A 24,302-nucleotide genomic window follows, 5' to 3' on the forward strand; every position below is an offset into this window, starting at 1 on the left:
AAGGAAGGAAGGAAGGAAAACCAGAAAAAAGAGTTAAGAGAACTGAAGTAGAGAGAGAGAAACAGGCCCAAACGAGTCTAAAAGAAATTGTAGGAGAACACAGAATGTGAGGGGAAAAGCAATATTGAAACAGAAATCGAATAATAACTTTTTCAGTACTTAAGAATGACTTAAATTCTCACATTAAAAGATTATTCCTAGCACTGAAAAGAACAACAAAATTCTCCTACATATACTATAGGGAAGTAACAAAATATGAAATGCAAAGAGAAAATATCCATATCACCTAGAGAAAGGAGATTACTCAAAAAGAATGACCATTACATCAAAAAGTCTCCCCATTCGTTATCATAGATACCAGAAAACAATGGAACAATTTCTGCAACGAGCTAAGGAAAAATATTTGGCCATCTATATTTCTACACTCAACTAAATTCTCATGAAAAAAAAATGAGGGCAAAGTACATATATCTTCAGACAAAATAAAAAAAAAAAAAACTGAGTTTCTAAGCCCTCACTTAAACTGCTTCTGAAGAATATAGTTCAGCTAAAAGAACCCAAAACCTAGATGTAAAGAGGTGGATTAAAGAAGCAAGGAAAAGAAAAAAATTGGCAAACATGAGTAAAGTTAAGTATTGGTATTTAAAAAATAATATTGACCAATGTTAGTGGAGGTGATGAAAAACAGTTCAAACTAAGGAACCAAAACTTGGAAATAAAGATGGAATGAAGCTAAGAATTTTTTACTGTTTAAAAAGAGATTAAAGACATTGATTTATTTTAGACTTTGCAATGTATATATGTTAAAGTGTAAAGGCAACTACTAAAAGAATAGAAATAGAATGTAAAATTTCTACAGAGAAGCAAAAATCAAAATAAGTAAAAAGCGATTAATCATACAGATGGCAGAAACGGAGGAAGAAAAAAGGGAAGGGGAGAAGGCAAAGAAATAGAAAACACAAGGTAAAATGATTTTTTAAAGCAGCACAAATATACTTCAACAAATGTTAATAAACATAACTTTCCTCTGAAAAGACAAACTATTAGATTGTACTGCTTTCTATCCCATAGATGCTGTTTACAAAGGACATGCCTGAAAGTAAGGACACAGAAAGATTTAAAATGAAGGGATTAAAACATTATATATCACATAAATATTATTCCAAAGGTTTTCTTCATGGCATTAACAGGCTAGTTCTAAAATTCACATAGAAGAATCAGGGAACAAGAAGAAACATGAATATTGTGAAGATAAATAAGGAGAAGGATTTGCCTGACTAAGTATCAAGACTTATTTTAAATCACAATAGTTAAAACACTGTCATATTGGCATGGCAATAGACAAATGAACCAATATCCAAACTACACACATATGGAGATTTGGCAGTGTCACTAATCAGTGGGAAAAGGAAAGACTAGTCAGTCAATGGTGTGGGACACTTGGCTATCCATTTGGAAGTTAATAAAAGTGGGTACATCCTTGTATCAAGCCATATGCAAAAAAAAATGAATTCCATATAAATTAAAAACATTAATCTGAAAAGCAAACTTTCTAAACATTTAGGAAAGATTCTAAATTAGGGGAAAATATCTTCATGACATTGGGAGAGGAAGTCATAAAAAATGAAAACACATAAAGAAAAAGTTTTTGAACAGAATATGCCTAAAAATATTAAAATAAAGAAAAGGTTTGATGTATTTGACTAATGACAAAAAGAAAATGTTAGAATGACAAAATAAAACATAGAGATAACACTTCATGAATTTGCGTGTCATCCTTGCACAGACAGGAGCCATGCTAATCTTCTTTGTATCGTTCTAATTTTAGTATATGTGCTGCCAAAGCGAGCACAAAACATAAAATTAACACAGGAGTGAGAGACCAGAAAAAGATATTTGCAATGTGTATGACAAATAATAGGTTAGTATCCAAACTATGTAAATAACCAAGACATTCATTTGAGTGCAGAGTCTCAATTCACAAGGAAGGAATATGAAGCAGTCTACCTAACACCCAATAAGGGAGCAGTTGGTAAGGTATATAAGAAGGATGCAAAACTGGTAATGGAGTATCTCGCCATTTGTGATGAATGTTACATTACAGAAATTGAGATGCTATTGAATGAGAAAGGGGAATTTACAATTGAAACTGAAGGGAAAACATTTCAGTTAACAAAAGATGTGGCCAAACATGATGAGATTCCAGAAAACACTCTATGTGGAAGAAGTTATTCTGAATGTAACTGAACCCTGCTTCAGCCTGGGCAGGATCATGAACATATATTCCATGTAAGAGAAGGAGATGAACAGAGAACATTCCGCAGTTTCCCTGCTGTAGTCACTCTATTCAAATGTTATGCCCTCTCACTGAGCCAAAACCAGGAGTTCATGCCATTTGTCAAGGAATTACTGGAAGCCCTGACCAGGCACAGGTTGTCTCACAAAGTAGATGATTTCTCTGGGTCAACTGGAAGATGCTATGTCAGGACTGATGAGACTGGTGTGGCTTTCAGTGTCACCATTGACTTTAACACAATGAACAAGGCCCCCCACACTGCAACTCTGAGAGACTGAGATGCAATGTGGCAGATAACAGCAGAGGTCTCTGAGCTGCCTAGTATAGTCCGAGATCTGACCAGTGGCAGCATCATACGGGCCAGTGTGGAGACCAGGTATCCGCTCTTTGAAGAGCGATGATACAGGAGGTAGAAAGAAATTATTTAGGCAGATTTAGGTAGAATGAAATTATTTAGGCAGATAGTGAGGGCAAACGAGTCCTCAGCAGAGCTTCCCTTCAAACAATAAGCAGTCCAAAAAATCATTTCTTTTCCAACAAAGAGCAGCCTGAAAAATCAAGCTGCAAATATAGATAAGCAAACTGGAAGCTTGCACAGGGGAATGCCAGCAGCTGTACCAATAGGAAAGGGCTACGTGGGGGACAGGCACGTGCACCATGGAAGCTCCATCTTCCCTTTTTTGTTAACACGTGTACAGTAAGAAAGAAATGGGCAATATGGCACAGCTCAGACAGAGAACCCACTTGCATAATAAGGACTGAGGTGGGGGTGGCCAGAGATTCGTGCCCTATGCAAATAGCACACCTGGTCCTAACCGGGTTTTTGCACCCTATGTAAATCAGACACCACCTCCCTGTCAGCTCATCTATAAAACCCTCTACATTTTGCTGTGGACCAGCAACTTATTTTTTTCAGGATCCCTCTCTGTAGCAGAGAGCTATTCTCTTTCTTTTCCCAATTAAATTTCCGCTCTTAACCTCACTCATTGTGTGTCCGCATCCTTGATCTCCGTGGCTGTGAGAAAACAAACCTCAAGTATTACCCCAGACAATGTGGCCACTTCAACAAGAGACTGGTGAAAAAAGAAACAATCAAGGAATAAGGACAATTTTTGGTGACGTGCGTTAATTAAGTAAATAATGCTTATCATAGCCACTTTATAAAAGAGAACAGTATTGTGATTATTCCCAGTAACTGTATTCTATCTTCAGTGGCTGTCAGATTTTTATCCCCACAATTAAAATTGAAGGAATTCTGAAAAAAAAAATCTTAACCTTGTGGATTAATATTTCAACATACGAATTTGGAGGGGGACAAAAACGTTCTATCTATTACAGGGTCTAAAAGCACACTTGCCCACTTAATCTCTAATTGATGGAGTAATGTTAATATTTAATATGCAGTTTACTTGCTAAATGCAGTTCCAAGCACTTTACATGTTTGGATCATGGCACTCTTGTATACTAGATTCTTTCCTTCAGCTCATACAAACACTTTCTAGTATCTCTCATTAAAAACAATAGCACACCCCTTTTGAACTCTCATAACCCTCCAGATGCTGCTCCATTTCTCTGTACTTTTTCATTTGTTTAAGGGTTTTCTACAAACGTTATGTCCACTTACTCATTTTCCACTTACTCTTTACTCACTACAATCTGAGTTTCACCTCCAGTACCACACAGCAATTACTGTTGTCTAGGTCACCTGTAATCTCCATGTTACCAAATCTTATGAGCAGATTTCTGCCCTCATTTCAGTTGATTCCATAGTAGCACTGCACATAGTCAATCACTCCTACCATTTTGGAACTCCCTTCTATATTGACTTCTGTGACACTCTTCAGTCTTGGTTTTCATTGTATACCATTGCCTACTCCTTGCCTGTCTCCTTTACTCCTCTTCTACCCAATCTTTAAATGTTGGCACTTCTCAAACCCCAGTGGCAGTACTCCTTTCTCTATACTCGTTCTCTTGATGTAACCCAGTCATTCTCAACAGGGTGTGATTTTTGCCCCCTTGAGGACATTTGCCAATGACTAAAGATATTTTTTATTGTGACAACTGGGAGTATGTCACTGGCATCTAAAGGACAGAGGCTGGAGACACTGTTAAACATTGATGGTGAGTATACAATCCTAAACCCAATATATTGTAATACATTGTATAACTCAGCCTCTCGAGTAGCTGGGCTTACAAGCACATACCACCATGCCCAGCTAATTTTTGTGTTTTTAGTAGAGATGGGGTTTTGCTGTGTTGGCCCATCTGGTCTCAAACTCCTGGCCTCAAAGTTATCTGCCCATCTCGGCCTCCCAAAGTGCTGGGATTACAGATGTGAGCCCAGGCCACCACGCGTGGCCTGAAATTTGAGTTTTATCACAAAAATAGAACAAGACTTTTACATATAACCAAGATGGAGTAACAGGTGATTGGATTTACGATTTGACTAAACAACCAAAAAAATAAACATGTAACAGTGGTTTTCAAGCAGCAGACATCAGGCACTATAGGACAGAGATACTTGAAACTCAGAGAAACAAACAAGGTAATCACTGTTGCCCTAGTTTACTGCCTGGACAGATATTTCTGTCCAGGCAACACTGCAGGGGTGTAGAACCCACACAGAGCCCAGCCGTCACCCTGAAGTGAGGAGAGAGAACTGGATGTCTGAGAAGGCAAAGGTGGCTAGAATTTGCAAGACAGGTCCCTGGAGAGAAATTATACGCACAGAGAAAAAGATCGAACTCCAGAAATATTCCAAAGGTCCCCCTCAAATGTTCAGCTGAGTATTGACCAGTGCATGCATATGAGAAAACCGTATGAGACTATGGAAGGAACATCCAGAAAAGAGCACAAGTAGCCACTGCCAGGGCTTACAACTCCAAGAATAGTCTGTGTTCTCACCAGGCAGAGTAGAACACCTTGTAATTCATAGTCCATTAGGTGGAGCATTCAGAAACATATTGCCACAGTAAAGGGAAAATTTAGCTCAGGACCAAAGGCCACTCTAGTCCTACCTTAAAATGCTTAAAAGCAAACCTCAAAAAGACCAAACTACTTGCTAATAATGTAACTGTATTCCAAAACCAGGTAAAAATATTTATTATAATCTAAAAATATAAGATATAAGATATAGAATATAAAGATAACCAGCACCAAACAATTACACAATGTCTGGGATCCAATCAAAAATTACCAGACACGCAAAGAAGCAAGAAAAAAATAGCCTATGCTAAGGACAAAAATTAAACCATCATCCTCAGCAAACTGTCACAAGAACGGAAAACCAAACACCACATGTTCTCACTCATAAGTGAGAGTTGAACAATGAGAACACGTGGACACACGGAAGGGAACATCACACACCTGGGCCTGTCGGTGGGTGGGGGTCTGGGGAGGGATAGCATTAGGAGAAATACCTAATGTAGGTGATGGACTGATAGATGCAGCAAACCACCGTGGCACATGTATATCTATGTAACAAAACTGCACATTCTGCACATGTATCCCAGAACTTTAAGTGTAATAAAAAAAAAAGAAAAAAAATTAATCAATAGAAACAGACTCAGAAAAGACAAAGATAATAAAATTAGCATAAAAAGGTATTAGAATAACAATTATTAACGATATTCCATATGTTCAAGATGGTAAGTATAAGACTAATCATGTTTTGTAGATATATAAAAAATATTTTCCAAAAGATCCAAATTAATCTTCTAGAGACGAAAATGACAATTTCTGAAATTAAAAATGTACTATATGGAATTAATAACAGATTACACATTGCAAAAGGAAATACTAGTAAGCTGTGAGATACAACAATAGCAACTCTCCAAAATGAAGTACACACACACACACACACACACGTGTGCATGCACGGCAGACAAAAAATAAACAGAGCATTAGCAAGTTGTGGGACAACTTCAAGAGGCCTCATAAAATATAATTGGAATCTCTGAAGGAGAAGAGAGAGAGGAATAAATAGGAAAACAAAAATCTGAAGGAAAAAAGTGCAATTTTTTCCCAAATGTAATGAACACTATCAACCCACAGATTTAAGAAGTTCAATGAATCCAAAGCACAAGAAATATAAAGAAAAGTAAACCATAAAACATCATAAACATGAGACTTAAAACCAGTGACAGAAATTTTTCTTTTTTTTTTTTTTTTTGAGACAGAGTCTAGTTCTGTCACCCAGGCTGGAGGGCAGTGGCGTGATCTTGGCTCACTGCAACCTCCACCTCCCTGGTTCGAGCAATTCTCCTGGTTCAGCCTCCCGGGTAGCTGGGATTATAGGTGCCTGCCACCATGCCCAGCTAATTTTTTTATTTTAGTAGAGACGGAGACGGGTTTCACTGTGTTGGCCAGGCTGGTCTCGAACTCCTGACCTCATGATCTGCCCGCCTCGGCCTTCCAAAGTGCTGCCATTACAAGCATGAGCCACCGCACCCAGCAGTGATAAAAAAAAATCTTAAAAGCCCCCAGAGAGAAAAAGACATGTTATATATAAAGTAATATAAATAATAATAGCTGACTCCTGTTCAGTAACAATGCAAGCTAGAACAGAGTGGAACAACATCTTTAGAATACTGAAAGAAGAAAACCTTCACAACTTAAATTTCTACCATTCACAAAAATGTATAATAAAGACTTTCTCAGACTTACAAAAGAGACCTGGCACAGTGGCTCACACCTGTAATCCCAGCACTTTGGGAGGCTGAGGCAGGTGGATCACCTGAGGTCAGGAGTTTGAGACTAGCCTGGCCAACATGGTGAAACCTTGTCTCTGCCAAAAAATTACAAAAATTAGCTGGGCATGGTGGCGCACACCTGTAATCCCAGCTACTCAGGAGGCTAAGGCAGGAGAATCACTTGAAACCAAGAGGCAGAGGTTGCAGTGAACTGAGATCCCATCATTGCACTCCAGCCTGGGCAACAAGGTAAAAGATAAGGCAAGGAGGAATGGAAATATACTGTTGTAATAACACAAAAGAAGACACAAAATAGGAATAAAAAAAGATGATACAAATACAAAATAAACAGCAAGATGGCATGTTTAAACTGAAGCATAACAATCATTAATCATCAATTACTAAATGTTATTCATGTAAGCACCTCAATAAAAGAGATCATCAAATTAGAAAAACAAAAGACAATTTTATGTGTATACATATGTCTAAATTTGTCAAATTGTTCACTTTATATTCTTGGTTTATCATATGTCCATTATAGCTTAATAAAGATTTTAAAACAAATAAATAATCTAGTGTTTGGTAGCAGAATAGGGTGATTATCATTAACAATAATGTATTGTATATTTAAAAATAACTAAAATAGTAGAATCAAAATGTTCCTAACACAAATAATAAATGCTTGAGGTGATGGATATTCTGATTACCCCAACTTGATTATTACACATTGTATGCTTGTATCAAAATATCACATGTAGCCCTATAAATATGTACAATTATTATGTATCCATAATAATTACAAATAACTACAAACAATATTTTTAAGTGTATAAAATTGTATTTAAAATTTAAAAATAAATTAAAAATAAAAATTAAATAGAATAACAAAAAGGAAAAGTAGACAAGAGAAAAGGGCTGAGAATAAAAAATGTGATAGGGAAGGTCTTCACTGAGGGACTCACTATTGAAAGCTGTAGACCAGAAATCAATCACATCATTCATGAATTCAAGGTGACCGTAAGGAATCTGTTGAAGACAAAGTAACCACGTTTTCTAAATTAAGCCAAGTCACAGGAAGCCATAAATGTTTTCAAAGGCACTTTTCCAACAAGTTATTCATTAACAGATGTTGAAAGATGATTCAAGTGTTTGATTCAAAATCTCACCTCAAAGAGGAATATTTTCAAGAGTCTGTCTTCCTAAGAATTCGTATCTAACAGGAGAGCTCCTGTTAGATATGAATCATTAAATTCATCTTATTTTTGACCTTTGGAATGAGACTAAATTAATCTGCTCCCTCTCCCACTTGATAGCCCTTCAAATATTTTAGATCATATTATCTGTTCTCCAGGCTGTCTATGGTAAAATTAACCATTCCCCATGGGACCTGCTTCCAGAAATTGTCACCATCCTAAACGCTTTTGTTTGGATATACTTCTGCTGAAAATCTCCGTTTTAAAAATAGAGTACTATACTCAGAATGAGCACAAAATTCTAGGTGTGGTCTGATCTTTTAAAACTTAAATTATATACTTATACATTGCAACCTATAAACACATTTGTTTTCTTAATAACATTGGCAAAATGTGTGTCACATATATCCTTTAAACTCTCGGCTTGTTTTCATGTGAACAGCTAACCATGATAGGAGTCTTCATCCTATCTTTTATAATCAGCATTTTGAACCTCAGTGCAATATTTTATATTTGGTGAGATTATGTGCTTTCTCATATGTGCAGGTTTACTTCACATCTTTTTATTTTAGCTGTTTGTATTTTTGTTGTTTGTTTTTTGTTGTTGTTTTTGAGACGGAGTCTCGCTCTGTTGCCGAGGCTGGAGTGCAATGGTGCGGTCTCGGCTCACTACAACCTCCGCCTCCTGGGTTCAAGCGATTCTCCTGCCTCAGCCTCCCAAGTAGCTGGGATTACAGGTGCCTGCCACCATGCCTGGCTAGTTTTTTGTGTTTTTAGTAGAGACGGCGTTTCACCATGTTGGCCAGGCTGGTCTTGAACTCCTGACCTTGTGATCCGCCTGCCTCAGCCTCCCAAAGCGCTGGGATTATACTTTCAATGTATTATCTATTTCTACTAATTTTGCATCTGTTTATTACTATGACTTGCAAGAAAGAAGAGAAATTAGAAAGAATTCTAATAAGAAAAGCAAGTTAAGCAGCCAGGTACAATATTTCTCTCAATAGCTATTTGATATTACAATGTGGAGGAAACATTAAAGATTAGCCTGCCAAAACAAATCATTGAAATCAAAAATAAAAGAACTGAGTCAAATAGTCAGCACATTAGGATCAAGTCCTGATTCCCCTAAAAAATAAATATGGTGGAAGAACATACCTATCTATCTCTCTTTCCATCAATCTGCCAAAAAGGATGAAAATAAAAGAATTAAATAGATAAAATTAAATTATTAAATAGATAAAATTAAAAGTTAAATAGATAAAATTAAAGAATTAAATAGATAAAATTAAATAGATAAAAGAATGGTAGAGATGTAATAGTATATAAAAGATGTCAGCAAAACATTGGAACTTGAAGAGAATGATTAAGTAGTAATTGGCTTAATAGATTTGATAGAAATCTAGGTTATAGAAGAGAAAGCCAAGAAGATCCAAGCAACTCATTTCATAGAACCTCAGAGAGGCTCAGAATATTATGTCACTAGCTGTCTCAAAACATCAAGATGGAAGGTGGGATTTCAGGATTATATAGGAAGGAGTTATACTCCCCAACTTCCTCCACCATTCAGCAAACTGGTTACCTATCCCTTCTTCAGTCTAGCAAAAACAAACAAACAAACACATAGGAAGTTTGTCCTTTGGAGAATAACCAATCAGCTCTCTTCTTCCACTTGGTTTCTCAACATTGGTAGCCAGGCTTATAACACCTAGTCAGGAAATTGGAGAGTTCCTCTATGTGGAAACTGAGAGGCTCAGGAGTTTTGAGAATTCCCCCAACAAATTAGCTAGGTCCATTCCTAGTCTCTCTAAAATGAAGTCAACAAGCCCTAGCCCACCCATAGAGATTCAGGTTTTCTTGGAGGATAGAAGTTTAAGAAATAACTCAAGAAAAAATGCCCTGGCACTGAAAGATAGAGATCTATAGATTATGTGGAATCTGCCCAAATGCCCATCAATCAATGAGTGGATAAAGAAAATGTGACATATACACACACCATAGAATATACTCAGCCACAAAACGGAATAAAATAATGGCATTTGCAGTAACCTGGATGGAATTGGAGACCATTGATTCTAAGTGAAATATGTCAGGAACGGAAAACCAAACATTGTATGTTCTCACTCAGAAGTGGGAGCTAAGCTATGAGGATGCAAAGATAAGGAATAATGCAATGGACTTTGGGGATTTGGGGAGAAAGAGTGGAAGAAGGGGTGAGGGATAAAAGACTATACATTGAGTACAGTGTACACTGCTTGGGTGATGGGTGCACCAAAATCTCAGAAATCACCACTATTCATGCAACCAAACACAACTTGTTCCCCAAAAACCTATTGAAATAGAAAAGAGAGAGAAATGTACAGATTAAAATATTGCACTGAGTGTCCAGCACAATGAATTTTTTAAAAACCCACATTAACACACATCATTGTGAAAATTCAAATTCAGGGGGAAAATAGTATATATAAAATATTGTGAATAACATTAATATTAGCCTTCTTTACAGGAACCCTTTAAGCTTAAAGAGAAAGAAGTAATGTCTTCAAGATTCAGAGAAATAATCAGTTTCCACATAGAATTCTCTACACAAGCAAATATGCATGTACACACATGCTATTAATCACATAAGAGGGTAGAATAAAAATGTTTTCAGATATGTGAAATACTGTCTCAAGAAATTTAATGGTCAAGCACCCCCTCTTAACAAATATACTGGAAAATACACTCTACAAAATGGGAAAGTAGCCTAAGATAGAAGATCCAGGAAATAGAGGATCTCACACAAGAAGGGGAAGAAATTCTAGTATGAAGTTAGGGAAGTCGCAGGATGTTCGCTGGTCATCAAGCCTAGAGACCTGTCAAGATTGGTACAAGAGAGTAGAAAGCTCCAACAGGGCTGATTCCATAAAAAAAAAAAAAAAAGGAACTGATAGATTATCTGAAATGTTTGATTGTGCTGAAAAAAGATGTTCAACTAGTGGAATACAGAATGAATTAGTGACAGAAATATGGGGAAAAGGGTTAATCAAAAATTTAAGCAATGATTAATGCTGGGAAAAACAAAAAGTTGTTCAAAAGAGAAACATGTAATTGTGTATTTCTTTGATTTAAAATATACATTTTAATTAAAAACAAATATATTCATCAAGGAACAGAATCTGCCCAGTAATTCCATTCCTTTGCTTTCTTTTAAATGCTCCATCATTATTTTCTTATTTTAGATATTATTTCATCCATTGATGAAGGAAAAAAAGAATTTAGGTCCATGTATACTAGCTGAGCATGGTGGTGTACGCCTGTAGTCCTAGTTACTTGGGAGGCTGAGGCAGAAAGATCACTTGAGCCCACTGCAGTGAGCTATGATTGCACCACTGCACTCCAGCCTGAATGAGAGTAAGACCCTGGCTCAAAAAAACAAAACGAAACAAAAATCTAGATCCACATATACTAAAGTCCCTTACTTACACACATACACATACTTCTGCTAACCCCATCTTCCTGATATTATAATTTTTGGATAAGAAAAAATTAATCATTCACAATATTATGACTATGCAAATACTGTCACAGCTGTAGCACAGGGAGTTGGGAAACTGTGTAGAGAAAGTCAATCAATAACATAATGTCTACAATTGAAAAAAATTAATACTTTTTTAGCACATTTAGAAATATGGGGGTAAAATTCAGAAGAGTCAGCTAAGAGTTGGAAGTTTATGTTTCTAAGGAATGTGACTCAATGTTAGGGAGCAGGACCCCTGTAGTTCTATTTTTTTTTTTTTTTTACAATATGATTCTGTTGTTCTTTGATAATAATTTTAATTATTTTTAAAATTATAATCACCAAGGATCTTACTTAACATTATAATAAAAGGTCTTTTTTATTGTTTAGAAACTTGTTCTTAAAATTAAAAATATTCATTTGAGAATCAAATAATTTATTCTGTAGAATTGAAAAAGCAAATTAATGTTATATATATTTAAAAATCAGATAAATTACAATCCAGGAATTCAGAACTCCAACCCCAGACCATTTGGCCAAGGAAGGTTGGCACATTACACTTACATTTTTTTTTTCATTTTCCTGTTTATCATCATGCTTCATTTCCCAAATTATTTGGAATTCAGAACGCATATTGGAATTTAGCATCTTTGGATCAGTAAAATCTCCTCAGTCATATTTCCTCTGTTCATTATGAACAATGAAAAGAGAAAGATTGAAAGAGTACTGTGCACATATAAATCTATGAGCCAGTTTTTAACTTCTAATCTAAAGCCCAGTTCTTCTTTGAGTCTTTCTTCATGGAGGAGGGAAAACAAGGATAAAAGGCATTTCAGATAATGTATTTTTATAGTTGCAACACACAAAATTATAATATGGAAATTTGTCCTTACAGATATCTGAACAATTTGTAGTGAAGAACAGATTTGCTCCAAACTAAAATGCTGTTTGTTTGCTGTTTTTTCTTCTATAATTAAGAAAATTTAAACCCAGTCCTCTGTCAAAATAATAGTTAGAAAACTTTTTTCTTTATTACTTGCTCGTCTATGCTGCTGAGTATGGCTACAGGTAAGTTGAATTAGCCAGAAAATTATACAAAGAATTTATACTGAGGGCCTGAAAAAAATATTATACTGAATAAGTAAAGTCCAGATGTGAGGAAAAAAAAAAAAAGCAATTTAAAATCTAGTGAAAATAGGCTGGGTGCAGTGGCTCACGGTCACAGTGGCTCATCCCAGTACTTTGGGACGCCAAGGCAGATGGATCACTTGAGGCCAGGAATCTGAAACCAGCCTGGCCAACATGACAAAACTGCCTTTCTACAAAAAATACAAAAATTAGCCAGGCATGGTGGTGCACGCCTGTAGTCCCAGCTACTTGGGAGGCTGAGGCAGAGAATCACTCGAACCCAGGAGGCAGAGGTTGCAGTGAGCTGAGATGGTGCTGCTGCACTCCAGCCTGGGTGACAGAGTGAGACTCTGTCTCAAACAACAACAAAACTAGTGAAAATATAACTACCTAGCAGTACTATCCTGTGTTTTGTGAATCCTAGTTTTTATAGTAGGACAGAATAAAATACTGGAATCTAGGATTTTGGTCCTGAAACTGCAACTCATGTGTCATTTGACAACAAGGCTAATCACTTCTCTTCTCTCTGCTTCATTTTCCATCTGTCAAATGAGGGGATCAGACTAGATGATCCATCAAGTTTCTTTCAGGTCATAGGAGAATACAAAATGTACATTAAGAACATAACAAGAAATTCCTCTTTCTCTTTTTGTGCATCCCCTAGATTGATTTCTATAATTATATGGAAGCATGTGAAAACCCTACTGTTTCCAAGGATCTGACCAACAATTACAGCAGGAAATGTGGTCATCTAATTTAACTCTTAAACATCGTCAGCAAGACTAACAGCTTGGATGCATCCCAATTATTTCCAGAAATTAATGGTGTGGTATCAAGAATAATCGAAAACACTTACACTTAGCTTTGGGATTCATTATATTTTTTGGTTTACTGTAGATTCCAATTAACATTTTGGTTTATTCAGGCTGATTTTAAAATATGTTGTCTTAATTACATACTCAAACCAGCTACAAATATGCCTAGTTAGATAAAAGAGATAATATCCTTGAATTTGACATAGTCCTTGAATTTCTAAGGGCTGGTTTACACTGAGACCTAGTTACGTGGTCATGTGGTTTAGCTGTGTCCCCACCCAAATCTCATCTTGAATTATAGCTCCCATAATCCCCATGTATTGTGGGAGGGACCTTGTATGAGGTAATTGAATCATGGGGGTGGATTTTCCTGTGTTGTTCTCGTGATAGTGAATAAGTCTCAGGATATCTGATGGTTTCATAAAGACGAGTTCCCCTGTACAAGCTCTCTTGCCTGCCACCCTGTAAGACACCTGTAGTCCCAGCTACTGGGGAGGCTTTTGCTCCTCCTTTGCCTTCTGCCATGATTGTGAAACCTCCCCAGCCATGTTGAACTGTGAGTCCATTAAATATCTATTTCTTTATAAATTACACAGTCTTGGGTATTTCCTCACAGCAGTATGAAAATGGACTAATACACATGGTAATAGCAGAGAACTCTGTGGTGTCTGCCCAGCTCATAATTCCTTCTCCTCTAAGAACAGCTCTCCTTTCTAGCCCATGGGTGACAGGAATGGGACCCTAGAAGCCATGTTTTAGTCACATAACACCATTGCCTAGAACTCAGCTAACTGGACAATGGCTGAGCACCAAATTGAGAACCAAATTGAGCCAATCAGAGCCCCTTCTTAGGAATTTACAGTTGTGACTGAAAGCAAAATCTCAATGAGAGTTCGCTTATACAGACACTATATTAACTTGAGAACTGGGGCTCAGCCATTGTCTTAGGAGTAGATGAGTAATAGAGATAGATTTGCAAAGACATTTGAAGAGAGAAATGGAGGACAAAATAAAGCAAGCCTGTTTTCTGGGCTCTTCATGGCTCTCCATCTCTAGTCCCTTTTGAGTCACAGCTCCATCTCTGCTGCTGGCTTCCAGAATATATTCATATCTTCTTTCATTATCTTAAATTCTCCTTTCCTGCTTAGACTAATTAAAATGGATTTCTATTATTATCAACAACAAAAAATTCCTGCTAAATAGATTTTTTTGGTAACTGAATTGAAAACTATAATGGGGATATCTCTTTAATTGATTTTTTTTGCATTAACTTGCAGCTTAACTATACAGAAAAGTGGCTTGGCACCGGAGACTTCTGATAACTAAAACATGATTCATATTGAGGAAATTTTATCTTATTTTCTACATCAGTCTCTAGTCTATAAAGCTTAAGTTTTATTTTATAATGAGAATAATGCACTGAATTTATGAGGTTAAATGGAGGGTCACAGCAGTGGGACTTTTTATTGTAATGTACAACTGCATTCCTGAATCAGGCACAGGTTAATACATAATAATTAATTATTCTTTGGAAACAATGGCAAAGCATTCCTAGCAACAGACAAATCAAACAGCTACTGGAGTATTATGGCTGCCACTTGTTAATTACTCCCAGATAGCTGCAAAACACACACCATCTTCAGCAAAAACTGAAACTCCAAACCCCTTAGAGAAAATAAGGGGATCAGGTGCTACAATGCAAAGAGCACCAAAATGGGTGTCCGCTGATGTGAATCCAAGTCTTTGCAACTATCTTCACTTCTGTGAATTTTAGCTTCTTCATCTCATTTGAAAGAGAGAAAATTCAGCATGAGATCCAAAGACCAAAAGTAGCTCAGTAGACCGTGCGCTAAGTCCTTCTTTTTCTGAACATGTTGTTAAACATTTTATGCCCCCATTTCCTCAACTGTATAAGGGAAATGCTACTTGTACCTACCTCATAGGGTTGTCGTGGGGTAGTTATTACATAGTAAGTGCTTGGGAGAGTATCTAGCACATAGGAGCACTCAATTAATGACAGCTATATTGGTTTTTTACCTTTTTATTATTCCTGAGGATTTTTTTAAACAAGCTATAACCAGTTATGAACGTCTCATTGGTATATTTACTTTGACCATTGCCAACTATATATTTCATGTAGCTTGTTAAATTTATAACTGTCCTCAAAGCTAAATATATGTAATGATAGTATTTTAAGACATTTAAGTTAAATTCCACTAAAAGTAAATCACTAAACTGGGGTAACATAAAGCATGAGTGAATAAGGAAGAATGGGTCTGAAGAAAGCTGCTGATAGCATCTGACTCATTTTTTAATCATGGCCAATTTTTATGCTACAAGAATAACTTACCATGTTGCCTTTACACTTCTGGATTTCGTACCATGAGGGTCAACTGCTGAAAATGTATACACAAAAGAAAAAGAAAACAAAAAACATATATATTCTATTTGTTTGAGTTCTAATGTTGCTTTCAGGTCAGATATTCTGGAGTTTCATGGTTTTGGCTTCAGAAAATTCTAGGTCTAGAAAGCAGTTGTTTCTATGGGTGTCCCAAAGAAGAAAACTGCTACATGAAACAAGAGCAAACCGTGGTCTCGTCTGCACATTTGCAGAGTAGCATCAGATCCGTGGAGACGCTGTTCACTGAAAAAGTAACATTCATTGTGTTGGACCTCACCTATGTGACCCTTTCCAGGGCACAGTCTGGAAGGACATGGAAAATTAAGAGAGAAGTTAAGCAGTGCACAATTAAGTGAGAAGAATTTTGAATCGCAGTGAGCAACGCAGGCAAGACAATAGGAAGAGAATGGAGATAAGGAGAAGGTATGAGCTACAAGAAGGAAGGTCAGCCCTCCACCAAACCAGCAAGATATTCCCTGTGGTGAAGAATGGCTGATGACTTTCAGCACAAAAGTATCTAATGTTCAGTTTCAAGTTGCTGTCTACATGATGCTATGCCATCATCCCTCCATTACTGCAAAGCTTCAGTAAAAGAGAAAAAGAAAGTTAACAGAGAAATGAGGAGCAATATTTAGGAAGCATAATGGAGCATAAAGACATGTAAACTCTACAAAATTACACAGGTGAGACTTTTCAATAGCAATATCTTATTTCAATTTTAAAATTCAGGCTCAGACTAGAAAGTGAGGGTACTTGGGGTCACCCACACAACTGACACTTGGGTGACGTATGTATTCCTACACAATGGAGAAATACCTCTTCCACATGATGGCAAATATCCCTGTGAATGTTATCTCCTTATCTTTCACTTCATCTTACCATTGTTCGGTTTGTTTAACTCCTACTTGGGGCCTATTCCGTACTATTGTGTCCTCCTCACTTATTATGGTTACATTCCACTTCTTAAACAATTATGTCTACTGCAGCTCCATGTTTATGTAAAACAGTGACTGTGTACTGATGTTTAGTCACAATAAAAGTAGCCCACACAAAGTAAAAGAGAGTTGGATTTCAAAGGAAAAACACAATTTAAGACTTGTTCTCTTTGACATTTATTTCTTTCAGTACGTCAGCCAATACATAAAAACATGCTCACTTTATCAAGGCCAAAGATTAAATACCAAGAGCTTCATTGATTCCACAAATATTTATTGTTCATCAGTCCTATGACTGACACTACTAGGGAGCAGGGCCACAATAGGAATAATAAATGGTCACAGTGTAGTTAGGGAAAGAGAAATGAAAACAAAACTGGAAGCTGGTGTATACACCAGGCTAAGACAATATAAGGAGGTTATCAAAGCCTCTGGCATGGGAGGATACAAAAACTTCAAAAGAAGGTGACAACTGGAGCAAGTTTTGAAGAATCCATGAGGGTTCACCAAGCCAACAGGAGGGCAAGGGCATGAACTTACAAGTAACAGCCACATTATTGAGGGAAGCTTTGGCATGTGGGGAAGTCAGTGGAAGAAAAGGGAAAGGCAGGCAGCATTGGGGTTATGGAGATGTTTGCATGCCTGAGATGTTTAACCTTTGATAACCATGGAGAGCCACTAAAAGTTGATAATGATAGGAGTGATTAAGGAGATATCTTGCTTCAGAAGGATGGCTTGGAAGGAGAAGTGGAATCTGAAAGTCCACAAAATCTACAACTTCTGTCATGACTATGGGGAGGAGAAGGGAAATTAAATCATTATTATTAGGTAGATTCAAATAGGAAATTTTATTTATTTCCCTGTGCCTGGCTGCCTGAATCTAATGGTTGAACTTGCCTTAGGGAAGAGGGTCAAAAAAAACCTGTCACTTATTTCTTCCTCCTTCCCCCCAGACAACTCCTAAATGAGAATTTCTACATCCAAGCAATTCTTTCTGCTTTCCTGAATTTTTATTTATTTATTTATTTATTTATTGAGGCGGAGTCTAGCTCTGTCACCTAGGCTGGAGTGCAGTGGCACGATCTCAGCTCACTGCAACCTCCGCCTCCTGGGTTCAAGTGATTCTCCTGCCTCAGCCTCCTGAGTAGCTGGGATTACAAGCGCCCGCCACCACACCTAGCTCATTTTTGTATTTTTAGTAGAGACGGGGTTTCACTGTGCTGGCCAGACTGGTCTCAAACTCCTGACCTTGTGATCCGCCTGCCTTAGACTCCCAAAGTTCTGGGATTACAAGTGTGAGCCGCCATGCCCAGCCTTTCCTGCATTTTTAACTGCCTCTGGGGCAGTCTGTATTAATTAGCTCTACAATCTCTTAGATTCCCATCCTAGCTGCTAAAAGGGAAACCTTCTGTCTCCACTAATATTTCAATTGCCAAAGGAGGACCGTAGGGTGTAGTGTGTAAATGGCAGAGAGGAGGGTGAAGTCCACATCGTTCTGAGTTCCTAGAGCAGCACCAACTATTTTCACATCCCTGGGCTGGATTGATTTGTAATCCTCCTCTCTCCTACTGCCTGACCTTTCAGCACCTCAGTCAATCTCTGGAAGCCAAATTGGGTTCCTATCCTGGCTACGTACAATCCATTCCAAATGACCTTTTGCCAAATCCCCATGGAGTTTAGAGATCCTTCTGGGGATTTATGAAGCTTTGTTGTTTTTAGATCAAACTTTCTCTTTTATTTCTCTTTCCTCACTAGGGCTTTGGAGGAGAACTCAGCTTTCAGTTTGATGATGAAATATTAGTTAAACACATCATCCCCAAAGGGATCTCTTTGCATCTTCTATGAATGACGACGGAAACAGTCTCAGTTGATCAGCAAGATGGCTGAGGATGTACTCACCTAAATGAACAACGAAGATTCATCTGCTACAGCTGAGCTGTATTTGCATGGGCTAACTTATTGAGAAGGAAAAGCTAGGTTTCAATATTATATAATATGTGTTTGTTTTGTTTCTTTGTTTGTTTTTCAGACAGGGTCTGGGTCCATCACCCAGGCTGGAGTGCAGTGGTGCCATCACAGCTCACCACAGCCTCGACCTCTGGGCTCAAGTGATCCTCCCTCCTCAGCCTCCCAGGTAGATGGGACTACAAGTGCGTGCCACCACATCTGGATACTTTTGTATTTTTTGTATAGGAGGGGTTTCACCATGTCACCCAAGCTGTTCTTGAACTCCTAGACTCAAGTGATCCACTCATCTCAACCTCCCAAAGTGTTGAGATTATAGGCATGAGCCAATGCTCCCAGCCTGGATATACAGTATGAAATATTTTTCATGGTAAATTAATTACGAGTTATTGGGCAAAATTCGGCTGCTTATTTGTAAAACAAACTAGCATTTTTTTAACCATATTCTGCTTTGTATTGTCTCTGTATGAATATCTCTTGTAAACTGCAGTAAGAGGAAACCTGAGAAGGATAGTTCTGTCACCTCCATTTTTTTCTTCAGAATAAATGTCAACATCTAGACGTTCTTCTTCACACAAGTTTAAATAGTTAGTGCTAGACAGACCCAGAACAAACATCTGAAGGAATCCCCTGAAAATATGAGTTCACTAAAACCCAAAGAGGTTAAGTGACTTACCCAACATCACACGGGCAGTTTGTGGCAGAGCTTCAATTCTACCCAGATTTTCTGATTCTTCATCCAAAGCATATGCAAATTGCATTTTCTTCCATCTCAGCAAAAAGAGTAAAAACAATTACGTTATAGGTTTAAGACCTCCCTGAGGCTGGTGCAGTGGCTCAAGCCTGCAATTCCAGCACTTTGGGAGGCCGAGACGGTCAGATCATCTGAGGTTAGGAGTTTGAGACCAGCCCGGCCAACATGGTGAGACCTCCGACTCTACTAAAAATACAAAAATTAGCCGGATGTAGTGGTGGGCATCTGTAATCCCAGCTACTCAGGAGCCTGAGGCAGAATTGCTTGAAGCCAGGAGGCAGACTGCAGTGAGCCGAGATCATACCACTGCACTCCAGCTTGGATGACAAAAGCGAGACTCCATCTCAAAAAAAAAGAAAAAAAAAGACTTCCGTGAATAGCTGTGCTTGGTGGTGTGTGCCTATAATCCAAGCAACTTGGGAGGCTGAGGCTGGAGGATCACTGGAGACCAGGAGCTTGAAGCTGCAGTGAGCTATAATCGCACCACTGCACTCAGGCCAGGGTGACAGAGCAAGTCCCTATCTTTAAAAATATATATTATATAAATTGAAAAAAAAAGAACTTCCTTGAATAATCCTTCCACCCACCTTTGATATTATCCTGGTTAGTAAATAATTGTGAGCTATGGTATTGGTTTATGTGTTCACATAGGCAACGAGCACTTGTCAGGCATTTATTATTGTGCCTCACATGAGGCTAGGCAGTCGGAGAACAATGAGATAACACAATCTAGATTTTTAAGGACTTCATAGTGCAAAAAGTAAGACACACTAAAATAATGGGTAAGATGTGCTCTAATCCTGGCATGTGAAAAGTTCTGGAATATAGAGGAGAAAAGGCTGAAAAGCGACGGGTGCAACCTAAGACTCTGTCCAGTGACTAGCAGTTTTCCAGAGGAGGAAGAAAGGGAAAGGCATTTCGGGAAAAGGCCAGCATGAACACGCACATGAAGCTGCACACAGGTGCAGGAAAAGGGGTAGCTGTTACTCTTCTGGGGCTAAGTAGGCAGACCCTGGTTTCTGCCACCCCTGCTAAGTTTAATGCTTTCTGAGGACAGACACAAGGTGTTCAAACCTAAGCTGATAGTTCCCTTCTCCTCTGACCTGTTGAGTGGCAGCCTATTTTTTCTGACTGTAAAATGGACTACAAGAGACAATTCCCGCTCAGAGGGTGCCCTCTCTCGGTGAGCGTGCACATGCAGTGTTTCTCTCCAAGAAGGAGAAAGATACTTCAAATTGCCTATAGTGTCACCCTCATGCAAACCTATAAAGAAAACACACTTTCCCTGACAGGTCACTTTAGTTGACAAGAAGAGTAGAGGTGAGGGAAAGAGCCATAGACTGAGTAAAACTGGATCTCACAGGCCTAGCGACCTGATCATAATATCAGTGGATTGCACCAAATGTTCTTAGTCCCTCCTTTCTCTGATGTACCCTGACTTCTAGAAGCTACGAATCCCTAGATCTTGGCTAAATTTAAAATTCTCGCTACTTAAACCATATTCTCAGAAGTTAAGGACTCCAAAGAAACCAGAGAATCCCCACCAGGAGAGAAATATTGTTTCTGGCCGTGGGCAGCTTTCATCTCTGAATGTTCCGTAGCAGCCAGAGATAATTGGTCCAAATAACTTTTCCTTCCTCTTTTTCTCACATTCTAGCAGTAAAAAATCCTTTTTGAAGATGGTCAATAACATGAGGACATAGAGCAGAATCACATTCTATTCCTACAAAACACCCCCACCACCATTTTAAACTACAAATCTGCCAAACGAAAGATCATCCAAAAGATACTTTTTGAGTGCATTGCAGAACTGGGAGGGTATGTTCTTCTGAAGTGATTTCATTTTTCAGGCTTGCAATAATAAAATGATCTTAAGAGTGCTGAGGGCCAACAGCTGAGGGGAGTAGAGTCACCATTGAGCCCTGAGGCTTGGTGGTATCCTGGGACTTGGAAATTCCCCGCAGATAATTCCAGCAAATGCATTATTATAGGGGAAAACAGTTCCTGGAAGTGGGGAAGGAGACTGAGAGCGTGGGGAGGGGAGAGAAATGAGCCAGAGGCAAACTGTGTGTGGTCATGTGGGAAAAAATTAGCTTATTTTTTCAGTTGTTGCCCAAAGAATGTCACTGGTGATATAAAGAAGTGGAAAATGAGAAAACTCCATGATCATCCAAAAACCATTATTGTCCATTTCCTGCTCCTGATGGGAAGGAAAATTGGACCATAAATCTTAGACTTACACATGGTCGTGGTCTCTTAATGCCCTCTGCTGGCAGGGAGGCAGACTGCAGCTGCCTGCCCTGTGTTACTGTGGACAAACTGCATAGTACCTCCAGGCTTCATTTCCCTCTTCTGTAAAATGGTGATAATAATAGTATTTCTCGGCCGGGCGCAGTGGCTCACACCTGTAATCCCAGCACTTTGGGAGGCCGAAACGGGTGGATCACCTGAGCTCAGGAGTTCAAGACCAGCCTGGCCAACATCGTGAAACACCATCTCAAAAAAAAAAAAAAAAATTAGCTGAATGTGGTGGCACACACCTGTAATCCCACGTACTTGGGAGGCTGAGGTGAGAGTATCGCTTGAACCCGGAAGGTGGAGGTTGCAGTGAGCCGAGATGGCACCACTGCACTCCAGCCTGGAGGACAGAATGAGACTCCATCTCAAATAATAATAATAAATAATAAGAATAATAATAGCATTTCTCTTACAGAAACGTTGTAAACATTAAAGAGCTAACATATATAGTTCGTTCAAATTGGTGCTAGCTATAAATTAGAATGGCCTTGTTGGCCACATGTATTTCCTTCCTCTATCTCCACTGTTTTTTGTTTGTTTTCCTAAGTCAAAACAAATCAATTACAGCTCTGTAACGGTGTGGTGGCTCACGCCTGTAATCCCAGCACTTTGGGAAGTCAAGGCAGGTGGATCGCTTGGGCTCAGAAGTTCGAGACCACTCTGGCCAACATGGTGAAACCCCAACTCTACTAAAAATACAAAAATTAGCAGGGCATGGTTGTGTACACCTGTAATCCCATCTACTCGGGAGGCAGGGGCTGGAGAATCACTTGAACCCAGGAGGCAGAGTTTGCAGTGAGCCGAGATCGCGCCACTGCACTCCAGCCTGGGTGACAGAGTGAAACTCTGTCTTAAAAAAAAAAAATCAATAAATGTCTATTACACTTCATTATGTACAAAGTATCATATATAGTAGATATTTTGTCCCTATCCTCAGTGAGTTAAATCTATTTTGAAGACGTAACACAAAACTGGTGAAAAGTTAAGTTTAGGAAGATTTGTACAGAATATTGAGTCATCAAAATAATTTTAAGAGAAGTACATTATTCTAAATTAGTTGTGCTTACAATGAAATTTTCAGAGGAGAAGTAATGTAAAATTTTATGGGGGAGGTAGGATTTGGACTTGGTATTAAAGATGGATTTTAGGTAAGGATGAGCAAAGAAGGCATAAGAAACTAGAACAGCAATCAATCAATCAATTAATCAATCAATCAATGAGGCAAGGTAATGGGAAGGAGAGTTAAGGAAAAGTGGAGAGACAAAAGATGACACAGTTTTTCTAAATATATGTGAATAATGAAAAATAAAGCTGAAAACTAGGTTGGTGCTAACAGAAGGCTGAGCTAAGTACTAGCACATCTAAATGTTACAGAAAAAAGCCTTCTGTAGATATAAAAGGAGGTACAGTATAGAAGTCACAAGTACAGCCTCCATTGCCACAGACTAGATTCAAGTCTTGGCTCTGCCACATAAAAACATACAACATTGGGCAACTTCCTCAACCTATCTGTGCCTCAGTTTTCTCATCTGTAAAATGGGATGATAAATTTCCATAGAGTTGCTGGGAGGATTGGATGGCTCAGTGCATGTAAACCAGTTCAAAGAGAACTTAGCACATGGTAAGCTCTCAGTCCCTGTGAATTGTAATGATGACAATGTAATGATAGTCTGCCTCTTAGGTGATCCTTCACTATTCCAGTATTGAAGTCAATCCTAGCTTTATACAACTGCTGCACCTTTTTCTCTAGCTTTATACAATTGTTACTAGGGATAGAATACCATTTTCTCTTAGTAATAGTGGACTTCCTGAAACCATTGGACCCTTAGAAACTTTTAGTGAGCTAGAGAAATGCAAATCAAAACCACAGTGAGATACCATCTCAGACCAGTCAGAATGGTTACCACTAAAAAGTCAAAAAATAACAGATGCTGGCAAGGTTGCAGAGAAAAGAGAATGCTTATATACACTGTTGGTGGGAGTGTAAATTAGTTCACCTATTGTGGAAAGCAGTGTGGTGATTCCTCAAAGAGCTATAAAACAAATACCATTCAAGCCAGCAATCTCATTACTGGGTATAAAACCAAAGGAATAGAAATCATTCTACCATAAAGACACATGCTGTGTATGATCCTTGCAGCATTATTCAAAATGGCAAAGACAGGAATCACCCTAATGTTCATCAATGACAGATTAGGTAAAGAAAATGTGGTCCATATACACCACAGAATACTGTAAAGCCATAAAAAGGAATGAGATCATATCTTTTGCAGGAACATGGATGGGACTGGAGGTCATTATCCTTAGCAAACTCATGCAGAAACAGAAAA

At 38.2% G+C, this 24,302-nt stretch overlaps 1 pseudogene; it reads left to right on the forward strand.

Annotated features, from left to right (window-relative positions):
* LOC105520166 overlaps window positions 1-2,697 on the forward strand; it is a 6,952-nt pseudogene extending 4,255 nt beyond the window's left edge.
* Window positions 2,698-24,302: the final 21,605 nt, after the last annotated feature.

This window comes from Colobus angolensis, unplaced genomic scaffold, assembly GCF_000951035.1.
Source record: "Colobus angolensis palliatus isolate OR3802 unplaced genomic scaffold, Cang.pa_1.0 Scaffold37, whole genome shotgun sequence".
Taxonomy (NCBI): Eukaryota; Metazoa; Chordata; class Mammalia; order Primates; family Cercopithecidae; genus Colobus; species Colobus angolensis.